The 17,838-nt window shown below is 39.9% G+C and overlaps 1 long non-coding RNA gene across 2 annotated transcripts in view; it reads left to right on the top strand.

The window, feature by feature from the left end:
- LOC112480629 overlaps nucleotides 1–17,838 on the top strand; it is a 141,582-nt gene that overhangs the window by 113,078 nt on the left and 10,666 nt on the right. The window lies entirely within an intron of this gene.

Here is a 17,838-nt window from a genome sequence, read left to right on the forward strand (position 1 = left end):
TTCCTGGAAATTCCTGACTTAACCGAGAATTCTCTGCCATCACATAGAATCCCACCTTCTCTGTTCCTCAGTCATATAAGCCAGTTTTATGGAGATAAGAATAGGTAATAATTTTTAGGTAGCACCATATTTTGGATGCCAATATTTGATGAATAATACAAATTTTATTTAAAAACAGTTGTTATGACAACCGCAGTGAACACTGGATTTCATGTTGTTATGGAAAAAAAAAAAGAGTGCCTTCCCTCCAAGGCACAAGCTCACCCCTTCAAAGCAAGGTTAGTTCTTTGCTGGTTAAAAAAAATTTAACTTCTGGATATAATGTGTAAATATAAAACCAACCTGAGATCTCAGTCCCAGTGGATTATTCATGAGCTTGCCTTTTGTCCAAGAAACTTCAGTTTTCTCATGTTGTTTAAGGCTTTGAAGAAAAAATATCCCAGAACTCTTGGTACAGATTTTTCAGCCTCCCTGAAGCACCCCAAATTGTTTTTTTCTCTCTCCTTTTGAATCCAGGGAAACAAACCCCTTTTTTCTTAATATAGTTTTATTCACACATCATTAAGCTCATTTACCATATTATGCACCAGGCTTAGCAGTCATGGCTTTCTCTCGTTGAGAGAATGAAACAATTATTGAGAGTGTACTATAATAAAGGGATTTTGCCCAATTCTGAAAGTACACACCACTGAGGATTTTGCTAAAATCCCTGATTTTACTAAAGTTCACATGGGGAAAGGGTTATGGGGAGATAGAAAACAAGTAAATTATAAATACAACAAAGGAAGTGTTAAATGTAAAGTAGGCGTATATGGCCCTTTGGGCTCTGTTGGCTAACATAAAACATTTCTGAAGAATAGTTTTTACCTGGGGTTCCATCATTCCTTATTTTACTCTGAAAAGTGCATGTCGTTGGGTGGGTTTGCTCTATATTTTGGAACTCCCTGATTCCAAGTTTGCTCTATTAAAACATACACACACAATTTTTGTTTCCCTCAGTAAATGCTAGAATTTTAAATATTCTATGCTTTTCTCTAACACAACAAAGAGAGAGAATCAAAGTGATTATCCACTAGTATTTGGCACTCAGAGGCAAGATCACACACACAGTAATGAGCTGAAACACACAGCACAGTGTGGACATTAGTGAACAAGAGGCCATTATTGCCCACAGTGAACAACCACCTGGAAGTTGAGACAGTGACCTGTCCTAATCAGAAAAATAAATGACCAGCTGCAAGGTTAAAAGCTTGTCATTCAAGGAGTGTCCTTCATATATCTGACAGCATCTGGAAACTGGCATCGGCATTAACTACAAACTCATTTGCAAGGCTTGGCAGCATCTCTCCACTTGACACTTCCCTAATCACTCATCTTGTGGGCTCAGGGTGTTCAGGCTATGCTCATAAAAAGACAAAGCAAAAACTGAAAACCAGCAGGATTTTACCAAATGAATGCTTGCCAGTGGATGCAGAAATGCACTGGAGGAACTAGAATATTCAGACAGTCTCAGTCTGTATGTGCCCTTTTCCCACTTTTTCAGATCAATCTGTTTCCAACCATCCTTTGGCTTTTTTTTTTTTTTTCAAGACAGTTCCTTTAGAGCAGCTTAAGCATCCAGCAAAATTGAGAGGAACGTGCAGAGATTTCCCATATACCATCTGCCCCCACACATACATAGCCTCTTCCTTTATTAACATCCCCCATCAGAGTAGTGCATTTGTTGTAATTGATGAACCTACATTGACACATAGAATCATTCAAAGTCCATAGTTTACACTGGAGTTCACTCTTGCTGTTGTACATTCTATGGGTTTGGACAAATGTATAATTACAGGTATCCATCACTATAGTACCATCACTATAGTACAGAGTAGTTTACTGCCCTAAAAATCCTCTCTGCTCTGCCTATTCATCCCACCTGCTTCCCTAATCCCCGACAACCACTGATTTTTTCCTGTCTTTACAGTTTGCCTTTTTCAGAATGTCATGTAGTTAGCAGATCGGCTTCTTTTACTTAGTTATATGCATTTAAGTTTCCTCCGTGTCTTTTCATGGTTTGATAGCTCATTTCTTTTTAGTGCAGAATAATATTCCATTGCCTGGCAGTACCACAGTTTATTTATCCATTCACCTACTGAAGGACATCTTGGTTGCTTCCGAATTTTGGCAATTATGAAAAAAGCTGCTATAAAACATCCAGGTGCAGGTGTCTGTGTGGACATAAGTTTTCAGCTCCTCTGGATAAATACCAAGGAGCATGGTTGCTGAATCATATAGTAGGAGTATGTTTAGTTTTGCAAGAAACCACCAAACTGTCTTCTAAAGTGGCTGTGCCGTTTTGCATTCCCACCAGCAGTGAAAGAGAGTTCCTGTCATTCTACATCCTTCGTCAGTGCCAGCGTTTGGTGTTGTCCGTAGTCTGGATTTTGGTCACCCTAATAGGTGTGTAGTGGTATCTCATTATTGTTTTAATTTGCATTTCCCCCGATGACATATAATGTAGAGATTTTTTTAATATGCATGTTTGCCATCAGTATATCTTTTTTTAAAAAAAAATTTCCCCCCTCTTTAATTCCCCCACTTCTACTCCTGACCTACAGATGTTGCTGTCTCCCCTTAAGAACTGGATCTCTGAAGGCAGGGCATCTCGCCCCACACGCTTGCAGCACGCTCCCGGGGCCTGGCGTACCTGAGGCACTTGGGGGGCCTGGCGTGCCCAGGGGGCACCCGAGGCCGGGTGCACCTGGGGTATGGTCTGTAGCTCCACCTGGGGCACGAATCCAGGACCTTCTGCATGTAAAGCAGACGTGCCAACCTCTACACTATGGAGCCACCCTAGTATATCTTCTTTGGTGCGGTATCTGTTAAAATCTTTGGCCCATTTTTTTTTTTTTTTAAGTCAGGTTGTTTTTTTTCTTATGGTTGTGGTTTTTTTTTTTTTTTTTTAACTTTTTTTTTCTTAGAAGGAGCCAAGTGAGAATACTTTTTAAATATTTAAAATGAAAATGAAACATAGGTACTTCTGTGAATTAACCACAGTTAACTTGAAAAGATTTTATTAAAAATGGCAGTGCATGATATACCTGATATCCTCCAGATGTTGTGTAGAGTAAAAACTATAGTTTAGAGTGAAGTCAAAATGTCCCTTAAAAGGAGGACCTAACCACAAATAGGTGAGATATTAGAGAAGACCTTCACATATATTCAAGAAAAATGCCCTACTGAAAAATGCTGGGAATATCCTAGGAGGACAGCATGCTAAGGAGCCCATATTATGTTCTACCGACTCTTTGAGCTCATCAGACAATGGTATTGACAATGATGTGTTTCTATCTAGGTTTTAAGGTCCCAGGTAGAAGGCAGGACCCCCTGAGGCCCTAGTGCAGAACTTTCCATCAACTATTCAGCAATTCCAGAAGATAATCAGTTCTAACGGTCACCTGTGCTTCAAATTTATTGAGATGTTGGTTATGTAGGTTTCCCAAACTCATGAACCTGTGTTGGGTATCTTTTACCAAATGACAAATGGACTTGTTAGATGACGTGGATGGCTTTATACATGAGAAGCACTAACAGAAAACTCACTAACTAGGAGAAATTAATCCATCAAAAGCCTCTATAAATCACAGGATAAGGCTTACAGTACATGGCAAGGACCCAATGACTTGAAAGTGACAATACTCGACGCCTGGGAATAGATTATTGCTTGTCAGACTGAATGAGTTGAGTGTGTGGCCAAACCAATGCCTGCTTGATATTTTAGAATCAATTTTTCCAGTCGAATAATATTGACTCATTCCAGAATGGTCACAACAGTCCTAAAGCAGCCTGAATTTCTGAATGTAATGTGTATCAGACAAAAATTTGTAAGAGCTAGAGAAAAACCTATTTGCAATTAGATAAGAACTAGGCAGCCTGGGAAAAAATGTTTTAATTTACATATTTAAATTCCAAACCAAATGTTTCCTCCCTTAAATACACATTTCATAACTTCCCAGTTAAAATGGATAAAAGAAAGGGATGAAGCTCAAATATAGAGAGTTGAGATGCCTGTAGTATCTAGAAACCCCTTAAAGATACTTCCATTTAATCTTATGCTACTCTTTGGATTCAGAAATTTATCTGTTTGGGTTCAGACATCCCCTGAAGAGATGACAACATTGCTCAAGTTCATAGAAAAGCAATAGCCCAAGATGAGTCAGAAGGGATAGATGTTCACACCAGGGGAGACTTCAGTTCTACTCCTGACAGTTGGAACAGCTCAGGTGTGGCCCATGAGCTTGCTTTATTCTATTTGGATAAAGAGACTTTGCTACTTGATTTGAAGAGGCAGAATTTAACTTTCGATGTGGAACCAGAGCAGATGCCTAGAGGAGTGTTGAGATGACATTGATCTTGCCTTGTTGAAGGTGGTACCAAATGATTTCGCAACGATTTCTTTAGCGTGATCTCCAGTCTCATCTCCCAAGTGATGGTAACATAGCCAAGTCTAGGGGCCCAGACAATGGCTCCCTAGTGTTCTCGCAAAGGTAGAAAGGAATGAGTGACATTCAATCTCTAAAGCCAGGCTTGGCTCGTTTTGTACGTGACAACTGGACATTGACTGTAGTTCAAGTTCAATAATAATACTGGCACTGGTAGCTATGGTGACCCGGTAGTTGACCTGACTAAAAAGTTTGCATTATTAGGCTTGAACCTGATGATTGAAGTTAAAACAATTCAGTGGAACTGCCAGCTCCTTTACATTATGTGTAATAAAGCCATGAAACTTATCATCCCAAGAGGAAACAAATTGGAACTATAAAAGTTTAGATAAGTCATAGTGATGGGGCTAAATGTATTAGTAAGGGGGACTAAGATTTTGGTGGTGGTGGTAGAGGAAGGGGAATATACATTTTGCCTTTCTAACACAGGGGAGGACAATATTTTCTTTCCTTGGAGTTAACAATCTTTTGGTATATGTAATTCCCTGAGCTGGGTAGTAGGAAAGGCTGCTTGACTCGCTGGCTCTGACATCAATCTGACAGTGATGTTGCCACAGAGTTAGGAGTCAGATAGAATTGGGGAACTGGAGGAGAGTCTTAACCCATGGTCTACAGTGATCCCACAGCATCTTTTCCCCGTAGATGCTAGCAGGGCTCCAGTTTCTCTTGGGCTTCTTTGCAAGAGGAAATGCCTTACAGACCACAGCCCCTGAGAATGATCTCTGCTTCCTACCCCTAGAAGGCTGTGACTGCAGGTGCTGATAAGCAGAAGCATCTCAACAAGGCATGAGAACACAGAGGGTCCTTGGTGAGGGCTGAGGCTGGGGTCCAAGTCCCTACTCACGTGGACTTTTCCCAGTTACTGAAAACTCCACTAAGGCATGGGCCTATCTCATCTCTTTCCTTGCTCAAACATTGTGGTATATATTGGTTAAATCAGGCAAATCAATGCCTTTAACATCAGAAACCCTACAAAGTTTCTCTATTTGTTCTCATCTGAAGATTAGATTAAAAGTCTACATTTGAGGCCCCTTGTAAGAGTGAGATCTGAGCTAATTGGCCTAGATCCCCCCGTGATAAGCCTGGGCAGCTAAACAGTGGGGCTGAGCCCAGGTGGTTTGTGAACACTTAGAAGAGGAATCAGGGCTGATTTAGAGGTTTGGCTGCAAGCAACAATGCCCTGAAAAGTAATATCTTAAAGAAGATAGATTATATCTCTCTCACATAAAAGAAACCTGAAGATAAGGCAATCCAAGGCTAGTGTTGCAGCAACAGGTTCAGGAAACTGCACTTGTTTTGCTGTATTCTGTGTATGGCTTCCATCTGCAGGCTACCTCATAGTCCAAGATGGTTGCTTGGGTCTAGCCATTATCTCCCTATTCTAAGCAGCAGGGTGGAGAAAGGTGAGAGAAAGTATGTACCCACTGCCTTACAAGATTTCCTGAACTCAGCACACAACACTTCTGTACTTAGTTCATTGGCCAAAACCAGTTACAGCCTAAGCTGACTGAAGGGGAAGCTGGGAAATAATCCTTCAGCTGAGTAAAAATGTATTCTGCCTAAAAGAAAATCAGAGTTCTTTTACAAGGAGGTGGGGGGAGTTGATTTGGAGAGGCAACTCAGGATATCTGCCACAACTAGATAACCCTCTCATATCCCCCGTCTCATGAGCTTGTGGATTAAAGTTTTCTTTAATTTTTTTATTTCTGAGTTAAATGGATCAAAAGTCCCCACCATTACCAGGCATTGGCCCTTCTTCATTCTAGTCTCATATTTACCTCCCCTCACTGCCTAGACAACTGGCATCCCTGTGCTTGGGCTGTTTTTGTCTGTGTTCTTCTCAAACATTGTTTGCTGCTGATCTTATAGCCAGTGTAAAGATAGAATCTTAGTTCATAAAGCCTAGAATATTATAAATGGGATGTTACAATATTCCAACTCCATGTTGCCTTTCTCTTAGGGAATTCCACTTCTGGTTTTCTCTGAGGACCCTGCTCCAGACAGCTTGCCTAGTACCGACCATTCAGGGGGGCTCCCTGTAGCAGAAAAACATACAAATTTCCTCTGCTTCACTTGCTTTGATACACCCTGCAACCAGGAGGCTGTGCTCCAGATGGTCTCTCTCTGATCTCTGCTTCATTCGTGGACATAGTCCACATTAGTGTTCATAACCTCATTCTATTCTAGGACTTCAGAGGCTGCCAGCTAGAGCAGTGGGGTGATTCATTATTTAATAGTATAATTGTTTTGGAGGACTATCCAGTTTTCCAGGTAAAAGTTCCCTGTACTTTTTAGTCTCTACTAATTTTAATAGAATCCGTTTAACCACATAGCTCTTTTCATCTCAGTATGTTTAGAGATCAGCAGGGGCTTGGGTCAGGAGAGGCGTGCAGAGTCAGGGCCAGAGGGAAGGGATCTACATCTTCTTTGGAGGAGAGGGCAGGACTGACTGCCTGAGCACACACTGCACAGATGCTGTGGAGGTGGGAGTGACCACTCCAGTGGCTAGTCGCTAGGCACAGGTTTGAGCCTTAGTTGCAGAATAGCCAGGATTCCTGCTAGATCTGTCATTACATCTCAGTCGCTCACTTGCTCTCCAATGTGATATTTTTAATGAGAGCGAAAGAGGTGAAGTTTTCGCTTCTGGGAATTTCACAAAAACTTGAGAACGCCTAGGGGATATTATCTGAATGTTATCTGTCAGTGTGATAGGGCCCCCTCAAAATTGAGAATCATGAGATTAGAGAATTATAGTAATCTTTATTTGGACTTCATCAAGGCTCTTGATCAGTTTATCCATGATATTTGTAAATTTGGGGGAAAAGATATAGAATATTTGAACCTGATTGAATTAGCATTCCCAGTGGGTGCTAATTAATGGAGGAGAGTGTCTAATGGGTGTCACTAGGCTCTGTCTTTGCCTAATAAAAATATAGAAGGCATGCTAATAAAAATTTCAGGTAACGTTAAATTGGCAGTGATAGCTAATATGCAGAGAAAGAATCAGGATGCAAAAACATCTCAACAATCTGAAATGATGATGTGAATTTAACAATAGGAAGGTTAGTGAGGAATAAATGGGATACCTATCTGGAGTCCAGACTATCAACCTCATACATACATGTCGAAGGAGACATGCTTAGGTTTACCATGTTTGAACAGGATTTTAACTGTCCTTCCTTCCTTCCCTCCTTCCTTCCTTCTTTCCTTCCTTTTTTCTTTCCTTCCTTTAACAAATACTTTTCAAGCTCCTTCTTCGCTCAGTGCTGGGTATTTGATGATGAACAAGATAGATATAATTCCTTTCCTTATGGAAACAATTAAATAAGAAAAAAATGGCACATACAATGGTAGAATAAAAGCAGTATCCTAGGGAATACATAACTTTAACATGTACATCTCAAGGGACGTTCACCTTGAGAAAGTGACATTAAAATTAAAATCTGCAGAATGAGTATGAGTTGGCTTACCAGACAATGGAGAGAGAAAGAATGCTCCAGTAAGAAGGAACAGCATGTGTGATGGCCTGGAGGTAAAATGGCGTAAAACTTGAAGGAATAGGAGGCTCGTTAATGCTGTATATAAAGGGTGGGGGAATAATGAGAGATGAAATTGGAGAAGTAAGATTGGAGTAGGTCTGGAAGGGTTTTGCAAGTCACTTAAAGAGCTTGGATAGTATTTTTCTGGGATGGAACACCATGAAAAAGTCTTAGATTTGCATATTGAAATGTCCCCACTGGCTTCGATGTAGAGAAGGAAAGAGGCAGGCAGGAGCACAACTAGGATCTGGAGACCTGTTAGGAGGCTGTCACTGTCACTGAGGTGAGAGATATTGGTGGCCTCCACTAGTGACAGTGCAGATAGACAGAAGCGGGCAGCACTAAAAAATATACAGAAGAGAAATCAAGGACTTAATAATGGTTTGGCTGGTGGGGGCGAGAGAGGATTCAAGAGTGACATTCAGTTGTCTCAAGATGACTGAGAGGATAGTGAAACCATTTTCTGATTTGGGGGAACATCAAGAGAGGAGCATATTTAGGAGAGAAGGTGATACATTCAATTTCAGACCTGTGGCATCTGAGGCAATCAGATGTTGTCCAAGTGCTGATGTGTAGCAGGCAGTTGGATATAAATCTAGAATCCAAGAGAGTGATTTGGGCTAAAGATACAGATTTGGGAACAAACTCAATGAGCCAACAGAAATAGCAAATTCAATCTTTGGCCACATTTATAAAAGCAAGGAGTCTAGAATAAAGGAAGTGATAGTTCTGGCTCTGGAGTATAAGATGATACAGGGGCTAAGAGCTCTGGCTCTGCCCTGTACAGGCTGTGTGAACCTGAGGGTGGTGACTTATGTCTTTAAGTTTCAGTTTCTTCATTATAAACTGAGGATTATAAAACCAGTTGCTACATGATATTTTTGTACGAATGGAAGAAGATAATGAATATAAAATGTGTAACAGTGCCTGGCATATGGTAAGTGCTCAAGCAGTAATAAGCATTGTTGTCATCATTGTTGTTATCATGTTTTACTCCTTGTTTAAGAGAATTCACTTTATAAGGGACTGGCAGACTGCCCCTTATTCAGTTGAGACACTGAAATGTGAAGATTTTCTTACAGGAGGAATGGTTAAAGAGCCTGGAGCTGGTCAGCTTGATATAGGAGGTTTAAGAGAGCACTTTTCAAATACACAAAAGATTTCCAGAAGAGAAAGAAGATAGAATTCTCAGTGGGACCCCAGAGGATGGAAATAAGATGCACTGACAGGAGTTTCAGGGAGACTGAACTCAGCTCAGTATAATAGGAACCTGCTAATAGCCAAAGTTCTCTAAAGATAGAATAGTTGCATTTTTTTGGAAGGAGGGACTTCCTCATCCCTAAATTAGAGTTCCTCTGATTGCAGTTAGAAGAGTCATGCCTGTTTCTGGAGGTGGGGTCGGATGTAGCCTGGCTAACTGTAGAATGATTGCCTAGTTTGAATGAGGTTTTTATTTAGAGCCTGGTGTCTTCAGCAAGTTCATTAAAATTTATTATAACAGTCATTCTCACACTTGTTCTCCAACCATAAAAGAGATTGCTTTCTCTACTGAGTGGTGCAAGGGCTGAGATTTTTTAGATAGGAATACTTCCCTCACAGGGGTCTGTATTCTACAACTGCCCAGTCTTTATGTCCCAAATGCACACAGCACGGTGTCATGGGTAAAGGGCACAGAATTGCCCAGAGCGCTGCTGCGAGGTTTTGTTTTTTCATTGACTCCTCTTGCCCACCAAATGCAGCATTATCCTTTCCCTGCTGAGCGGTCTCCTCCCCATCCAGCCCTCCCTCTAGGGTACAGCTTTAGGGAAGGCACAGTGATATGTAATAAGTAAGAGGAGGTCAAGACTTTAAATCTCACCACCCTCGGTTTATTTTCTGATACTAAAATGGAAGGAAAATAGAGTGAAACCTCTATGATTTATGGGCTTCTTTCTCTTTCAGTTTTCCAGTTGCCTCTTTGTGCTATGCTTGACATTTATGATATAAGGTATTAATATCTGGAAAGAAGAGCTGCTGGTGCTAATTATTCAGACCTGCTCTGTCAGTGAGCTGGTGAGCAGCACTCATATGTCAGATCCCATCTATGCATTAAGTCTTTAACTTTAAATAGGTAGGAATTATGAGGCGCTATGAGCTTTCACTGTATGGATTTCACAGAATGTCTACAGGATATATTAGTAAATCAGCCATGATAGAGTTGCTGAAAAGTGAGCCAATAACTGTGTGATATATGGAATCCTCAGGAAAATCTTTGATTTAAGAAATATGCCAGAGACACTAAAATGATACAAGGGAGGGAAAATGGAAATGATAGGACTAACTTTTCCTAATTCAGAAAGGAAAATGTTTGCCTCCTCTTCTAATTCTTCAGGTTGTCAGATGTGCCTTGATTCTAGTAGCTATTTGTAAAATTAATCATTTTAAGAGTATCAAACAGACCGGCTTTTTACACTTGATAAATTTTTGATGTTGAATCTTTGAAATATGCAGTGATGTGATTTTTTTCTCTCAAGAGTTTCTCCCCAGAAGCCAGTTAATTTGCAGATGCCAACACATAACTAATGGTTTTATCTCAAAAGATTAATACACATTAAATCAACATAAGGCTAAGGACTCGTGACTATATAGGCTTTTGTCGCGAGAGAATCCAGGCTTTGTGCTTCTGATAATGTTGGCAGTTGTCATCTCATGAGAAGTGATCATTGGTTAGTTAATTGGTCAGCCTAGTAGACCTTGTTATTGACTATCCCACGGTCAATCCTCCTTGTTAAATCACAGTGTTAAAGAACACTGATTTTGTTCAGGGAGCCATGTGCTCAGCTCCAGATGATGAGATATGATTGGCCTAAGCCAATTATGGTGAACTACACTTTTGCCTGTGAAGGGTTTAAGGGCGGGGAGCTGTCCTAATTCTGGCCAATGAAATATAAGAGTAATGGGGATTGAATGGGTTGAAAGGGGAGGAAACAGTGGTTTCTGGATTTCACGTGGGAGTTAGTCCTTTGTGTCTCTGCCTGATTTTGGATGTGGTTGTGAGATTAACTGGTCCTGAAGCTCAGCAGCCCTGTTGGGATCATGAGTAGAGACCATATCCAGTGCTTTGGGTGGCAGAACAGAAAGATAGAAAGAGCCTGGGTCCTTTCAGACAATATCAAGCCACCAAACCACTCTGCCTACCTCTGGATCTCTTTTTAAATAAATAACAAGTGTAATAATTTAAGCCATAGTCAAGTTTTCTGTATATTGCTGCTAGAAGTCTTCCTAGCAATCACAGTCAGTTACACTTATAGGCCTGAGACTTGTTCTTGCTCTATTGTTTTAATTCATTAAGTCTTACTTGCATGTAGTAAAATAAAATGTTGAACAATATATATAGGCATTAAATAAAAATGAGCATCTGTTATCCCAGTTCCCAGTGCCCTCCTCAGAGGAAACCACTTTTAATTGCTTCTGTTTTTAGTCCTCTATGGTTATGACTATAATTTAAAGTAATTTGCCTATTCTAATAATCCAGACATATTATTTTAATGGTATTTATTGCCTCCCCACTCTGAAAGATGAGAAATTTATCTTCAGCTTTGATTCCCTCCCCATATTTATTACATTTCCTCTATCATTACATTTATAGTTCTAAATCAATAAACATCACTTTTATGTTTTTACTATCCAAATATTATTAAGTTCAGAATCAAGCGAAGTGGCTTAATTCCTAGAAAAGGGAATGCAATTCTATATTTCTAAACTATTCAAGGGAGCATGTTCCAGGTGTCGGATTCTCTTTATTTACACTCAAATTCTTCAAAATCATGCCACACTTTAGTTGTTCATATTTGAACATTGGTTTCTTGAACAACTAGGATTTTTTTCATCCTAAATTGCTAATTGCCTTACTTTTTTCTCGTAAAGGGTGAAAACAAATGTATCACTAAGATAACAACTTCTAATCATACTATTTGTTGTATGGAAAGTACTTTCTTAGAAGATATTCTCTTAAGTGTCTGACTTCCTATTCTATCAATAACATATTCCTGCAGAACTATGAAAAGACATTGTTCATTGTTTTCTAGGAGTATTGCAGATAAGAAGTCTGATGCCTATTTTATTTTAATTTTTCTGTAAATGAACTTTTTCTTGATCCCTTTTCAGCCTCCCCCGTCCCTCCTTTTGACATTCAATTCCACAAGGATGAATTTAGGAATGAGCCTCTATGTGTTTGCTCACTAAATCTTATGATTCTTTTTTCTTAAATCTTATGATTTTTTTTCTTTTTTTTTTGAGTTCTAGAGAATTTTATCCTATTTTTTTTTTAAATTAACATCTAATTCACTTACCATAAAATTCACCCTTTTAAAGCACATGATTAAAAAGAATTTTTTGGTATATTCACTAAGTTGTGCAACCATAACCACTGTCTAGTTTCAGAATATTTACATCATCCTCAAAAGAAACCCTATAACCGTTATTAGTCATTCCCCTTTGCCTCTTTTCCCCAGCCTCTGGCAACCACTAATCTACTTTCTGTCTCTATGGCTTTGTCTATTATCAATATTTTCATTTAAGTGGAATCATCCAATATGTGGCCTTTTGTGTATGGTTTCTTTCATTTAGCATAATAGTTTCAAGATTCATCCATGTCGTAGCATATATCAGTACCTCATCCTTTCTTATGAATGGATTCATAATATTGCATTGTTTGTATAAACCATATTTTGTTTATCTATTCATCAACTGCTGTTTATTTTCTCTTGCGCATTTTTTTCAGTTCTTTCCCTTTGGCAGTTAGCTGGATGTAGGACTTCTTATATGATCCTCTATAATTTTAACTTTTCTTTCATATCTTTGATTTCTTTCTTTTTTTGTTTAGCTACCTGGACCAGATATGTTAGTAAATTGCCTTGATTTTATTTTTCAGCCCTTCTATTACATGTAAAAAAAGAAAGTAAGCATATTTTTAATTTCCAGCAATGTTGTCTTGTATTCTGGTTGTTTCTTTTTTATAAAAAGCTTCTTTTACATTTTCCTAGGTCGTTAGATCCACTATGTTGTGAATTAAGTAAAATAAGGCCCTCACAATGTCTGGTACGTGGTATGTACTTCGTTTACATAGGACTTTCTCTCTTTTCTCCTTCTAAATTGATAAGGCTAGTTTAATATCTTCACTAAAATGGAGCCCACCTTTCCATTTGTCATTCCTCTGAGTTGTTAGGCAAGTGGACAACTGTCCAGTTGCTGCAGACCAAGTCAGATGTCGACAGCTTTAACCTTGTTTCTGTTCACGGTTTGTGCTCTTTTTTTAAGTTCAGATTCATCAGGGGCATAATTTATACAAAAGAAAATTCACCCTTTAAAGATGTGCAGTTGAATGAATTTCGATATGTGTATACAGTTATGTTCCTACAACCATAATCAAGATAGAGAATAGTTATATCAACCTAAAAAGTTCCCTTGAGTTCTTTCTCAAATCTCTCTCCTGTAGATTTCTTTGAGTGTTAATGATCAATCCTATAGATTCCTGTCATAGGTTTCTCCTGCTGTGGTGTGGATTTATTCTCTTACAAACCTCTCTACTGACCGTTGGAGCCCTGGGGTCTGACTGTGAACTCTGTGGGTGGGACATACTGATAGGAAAGTTTTCCTTTAGGGCATATGGGTGTGAAGTAGGAAGGCAGTCATTCTGCTGCTCAAATTCCATAGCCTCTAATTGCTTCGATGTAGGGGATAGGAATGGGGAGGAAGAGCTACCTGCACCAGATAGTTCATAAATAGTCTTTTACTTAATTACACTAACTATTGCTTTGCATCCTACTTCTATTCTTGTTTCTTGTCATCTACACATTTAGGGTATCCTAGGACTCTGGCATGAAGAATGGCTCCCACCTCTGCTGTAGCCATCTTCCAAATGTGTTCTGGGTCTCACCTTTCTTCACGCGGGTTTATCTAGTAATATGGTCCCATCTTCTTTCCTGTTGCCAAGAAATTTATCAAAATATATTTCTCAGCGATATTCTTCCTGCTAGTCACAGTGGTGTCATGACTTATTCATACTGTATTTCTTTACCATAAATGCCACGCGATTTTTGTGAGGGAGTGGAAATAAACACACATGCTCGGTGTGCCATCTTGAAGTGTAAATCTTCAAGAGACCAATTCATAAGAATCTATGGTAAATCTGAGAGATTAGCAAGTAGTCAAATTGCTTGAATATATTCTCAGATTAAACCTTTCTTCATGGAAAAGAAGAACTATTATCTCTATCTGTGAACAAACTTCATGACTGACGTCACCATTAACATGTACTTTGGTTCTCAGCTTTCAAGTTATTTATTTATTTTAGACTATAAACTTTCAGACTCTCATAGGTAGTTTCAGGAAGTGTCCTAAAGTCACAGGTATTGACATCTTAGAGAAGTATAGTTTAGTTTTAGCCATATGGTAAATATGGCCTGATAGTAGGTTACTTCATCAATACATATAACATATTTGTGATAGATGCAGAAGCTACAATTTGATTTTTACTAATGTAGAACTTGAAGCAGGGCAGCTAGATCTGGGTTATAGAGAAGTTCAAAACATTGGGTTAAAATCTACTAGAGTGGATATAAAAATACAGAGTATGCAATGCCTCACCTTGCCTCCCATTAATTTTTTGAAAGGAATGCTTTAGAAAAGGAAAGTCAATTTAAACCAAAACCAAAACATTCCTTTCTCATTCTAAATCATAAGTTACCACTAAGATAGCTTTCATTATTGATCTTTTCTTTCTCTTCATTAAAATTGTAGGGGGAAGGAAAGGGAGGCTATTAAAACATTCTCTCTTTGAGTTGCAAAGAAATAAGCTTCCTGAGGCAAAAATCTCTGGTTGTTGGGCTGTAGTCTCCTCATCGTGAGCTCTTGAAGTTATAATATTCTGGCAATAAGGACTCTCCATTCCATAAGGAGGCCAACCCAGCTTTCAAACCTCTCTTGAGAAGTTAGTACCCAACAGAGCTTGTAGTGGAGAGGGTGTTGAAGCTCTCACCTTTTCTTTCTTCGGGGCCTTAGCCGTGATCTCTTTTCTTGCCCCTCCCATGGAGCACCTGGACATACAAAAGGGACTTAGTAGGGGTCTAATGTAGTTGAGATGGCGAGCAGTCATCACCTTGCTGAACCCTATCAGGGATGCTGTCCTACATGGTAAGTGTGCTCCTGATATGTGATTTTTATACAGGTCATTGATGTTTTGAGGAAAGTGCTCTCCCTAGCAGTGGAATCTAGCCTAACTCTATCATATACATGTATCATGTATCATGCACATCAGTCTGATGGGAACAGGGGGCTTAATCTTCATATGGGCTGAGTTTTCTTGCCTATAAAGAGGAGATTGTAACACATGCCCTCCTTACATGAAATATCAGATATACCAGGGCCTTTGTGCCTGAGTTTTGGAAAGCACAATGCTCTCTGCAAATTTAAGATGATGTTACTGTGGCTTCTCTTATCCTTGCTCTAGTTTCCTGCCTGGCCCTGCCCACAAAAACCAGCTGCTCCTGTTTCTTCTGTGACTTGTGGTGGCACCTTGGGGACTCATGCATTTAGCTCTATCAGTTTATATGAATAGCCACTCACCAGTTATACCCTCCCTGCCTATGGGGCTGGGCAGCCCTCCAGCAGCCACCCTCTCAGGAATTAGGCTCTTTCTTATTGTCATACCGAGACCTCGAGACCTCCTCGTCAGAGCACCTCACAGGGCCTCAGGGGCCAGCACTAAGCTGGAGAGGAAGAAAGAGAGGGAGGCTTGTCTGTGTATTCAGGGAGGTGCTTAGTGAGTTTGTGTATGAGATACAAGGGTGAGGCTGAGGTGAGCTCATGTTTGAAGAATTTGAAGAACTGGGTGTAGGGAGAGAATGTAGAACAGGCTGAGGAAAGGTGAATTGCATGCTAGATGGGTGTGAAAGCAGCTAATGCTATGTGAGTGAGGAAGAAGCAAGACCAGGATATACTATCTGTGAACTTCACATTGCTTGTTTATTTTCGAGTCACTTCCCCCTTTACCCTTTTGGTATGTGTGCATATTTCTCTCCATTGTGTCTCTTCCCCTTTGCCCTTAGCTGGAAGAGGGATGGGAGGAAACGCATGAGGCTACTGGAAGGTGGAGGGAGAATTGCACTGCCCTCTAGCTGCCATAGCAGAAACTACAGAGATAACCTGGGTTTCTGTCTGGATAGCAAGACACCTTTAAAAAACATGTCTTTTTGCCTGACTCTTGGGTTTTTTCCTGAAAGGAAAAATGGATGAATTATGTAAATGCAAAAGAGAGGCATAAATCAAAAACAAAGGGGATCATTCATCAGTAAAGTTTTGTGGTGGTTATAATTTTAGTTTTTGCTAACTGAAAACATGGTGTTGGCAGCAGATAAGACCATCATATCCCTACTTGTAGTGTGCCTATCTTGTTCTCAGAATGTCAACTAATACGGTCATCAATAGCAAAAAGGCATAGGGTTTCAGGACATAAAATCTCTCTTACCAGCAGCCTGCAGCATTCTATCACATTTTCTTCTCAGACCCAATTCTTGAAGCCCCATTCATTGCAAAGAAAGTTGGAGCTAGAAGGCAGAATAAGTCAAAGGTGAATAAGTCAAAGCTAAGCTTGAACACTGAAACCCTAGTGTTGATAACTTGGAGTCCACAGACTTGGAGCTGACCACATCACCCTCCCCTTCAATACCCAACTTCCAGATGAGAAGGCAGAGAGGTCCAGGGCAGAGTGACTATCATAGGGAGCGCACAGGTGAACTACCTAATCTCGTAGTTCATCCTCAGACATAAAGAGAGCTCACTGCCTCGAGAAATTTACAAAATGAAGTGAATGAAAGAAGAGAAGGGACAAGTGTCGAGTCTATTAGGAAAGGAAAAGTCTGTTAGGAAAGCAGCCCAGTGAAGCAACTCAGTTTCATGGTCCCATTTTCCAGATGAGAAGACTGAGGCACAGAGAGTTTATTTGCCAAAGTCATTGGCTTTGTGGAGCTTTGTGGGCACTTTTTGGAGCTCCCACCCTCTGTTGTTCCAAAGTTTGTGCTAGTCCTAACAGGAAGCAAGAAAAAAACATCATGTCCTACTTACCCAATAGAACTATGATATTTTAGTGCTGAAGTAGTATCTGGGGCCATCTATTACATCTCTTAATATTTTCATTTCAAAGGTAAAGAGACCAAATTGCCCAGGGCCAGGCAAGGTAGGCTCAGAATGCTTTCCCAGCTCGGTAAAGGCCACCACTGTCTACTCAAGTCTTCTAGCCAAAAACCCAGATGACATCTTGATGACTCACCTTCACCTTATACAAGAAATCCACTTTTAAGTTCAGCAAGGTCCAACTCTAAAGTATTGAATCCTTTCTCTTCTCTCTTTTGGATTTATGCAGTAGTCTCTTAATTAGCATTTCTAATTCCCCTCTTTGCCCACTAACCATAGTCATCTTTAAAAAATGGAATCTGTCACTCTTCTGCTTAAAGCACATCAAATACTTCCCATAATCTTAGATTAAAATCTAGACCCCTCACCGTGGCCTCTAGGCCCTCTGTGAACTAATCCTTTTCTTCTGACCTTACATAGGGTCCTGCTCCATCCTGCTGGCTGTCTCTTGCCACGTTGGCCTCCTTTCTGTGTCTTGGACCCATTAAACTCTTTCTCATCTCAGGATCAGTGCCTGAAAAGTTTTTCCTTGGAATCTGGCTAGCACCTTCCCATTCGCCAAGTCTCTGCTTAAATATGAGAAAAGCCTTCTCTGATAGACTTATTACAAGTACCCGCTACAGTTCTTATCTATCACATTA

The sequence above is a fragment of the Pteropus alecto genome, unplaced genomic scaffold, assembly GCF_000325575.1.
Source record: "Pteropus alecto unplaced genomic scaffold, ASM32557v1 scaffold20, whole genome shotgun sequence".
Lineage (NCBI taxonomy): Eukaryota > Metazoa > Chordata > Mammalia > Chiroptera > Pteropodidae > Pteropus > Pteropus alecto.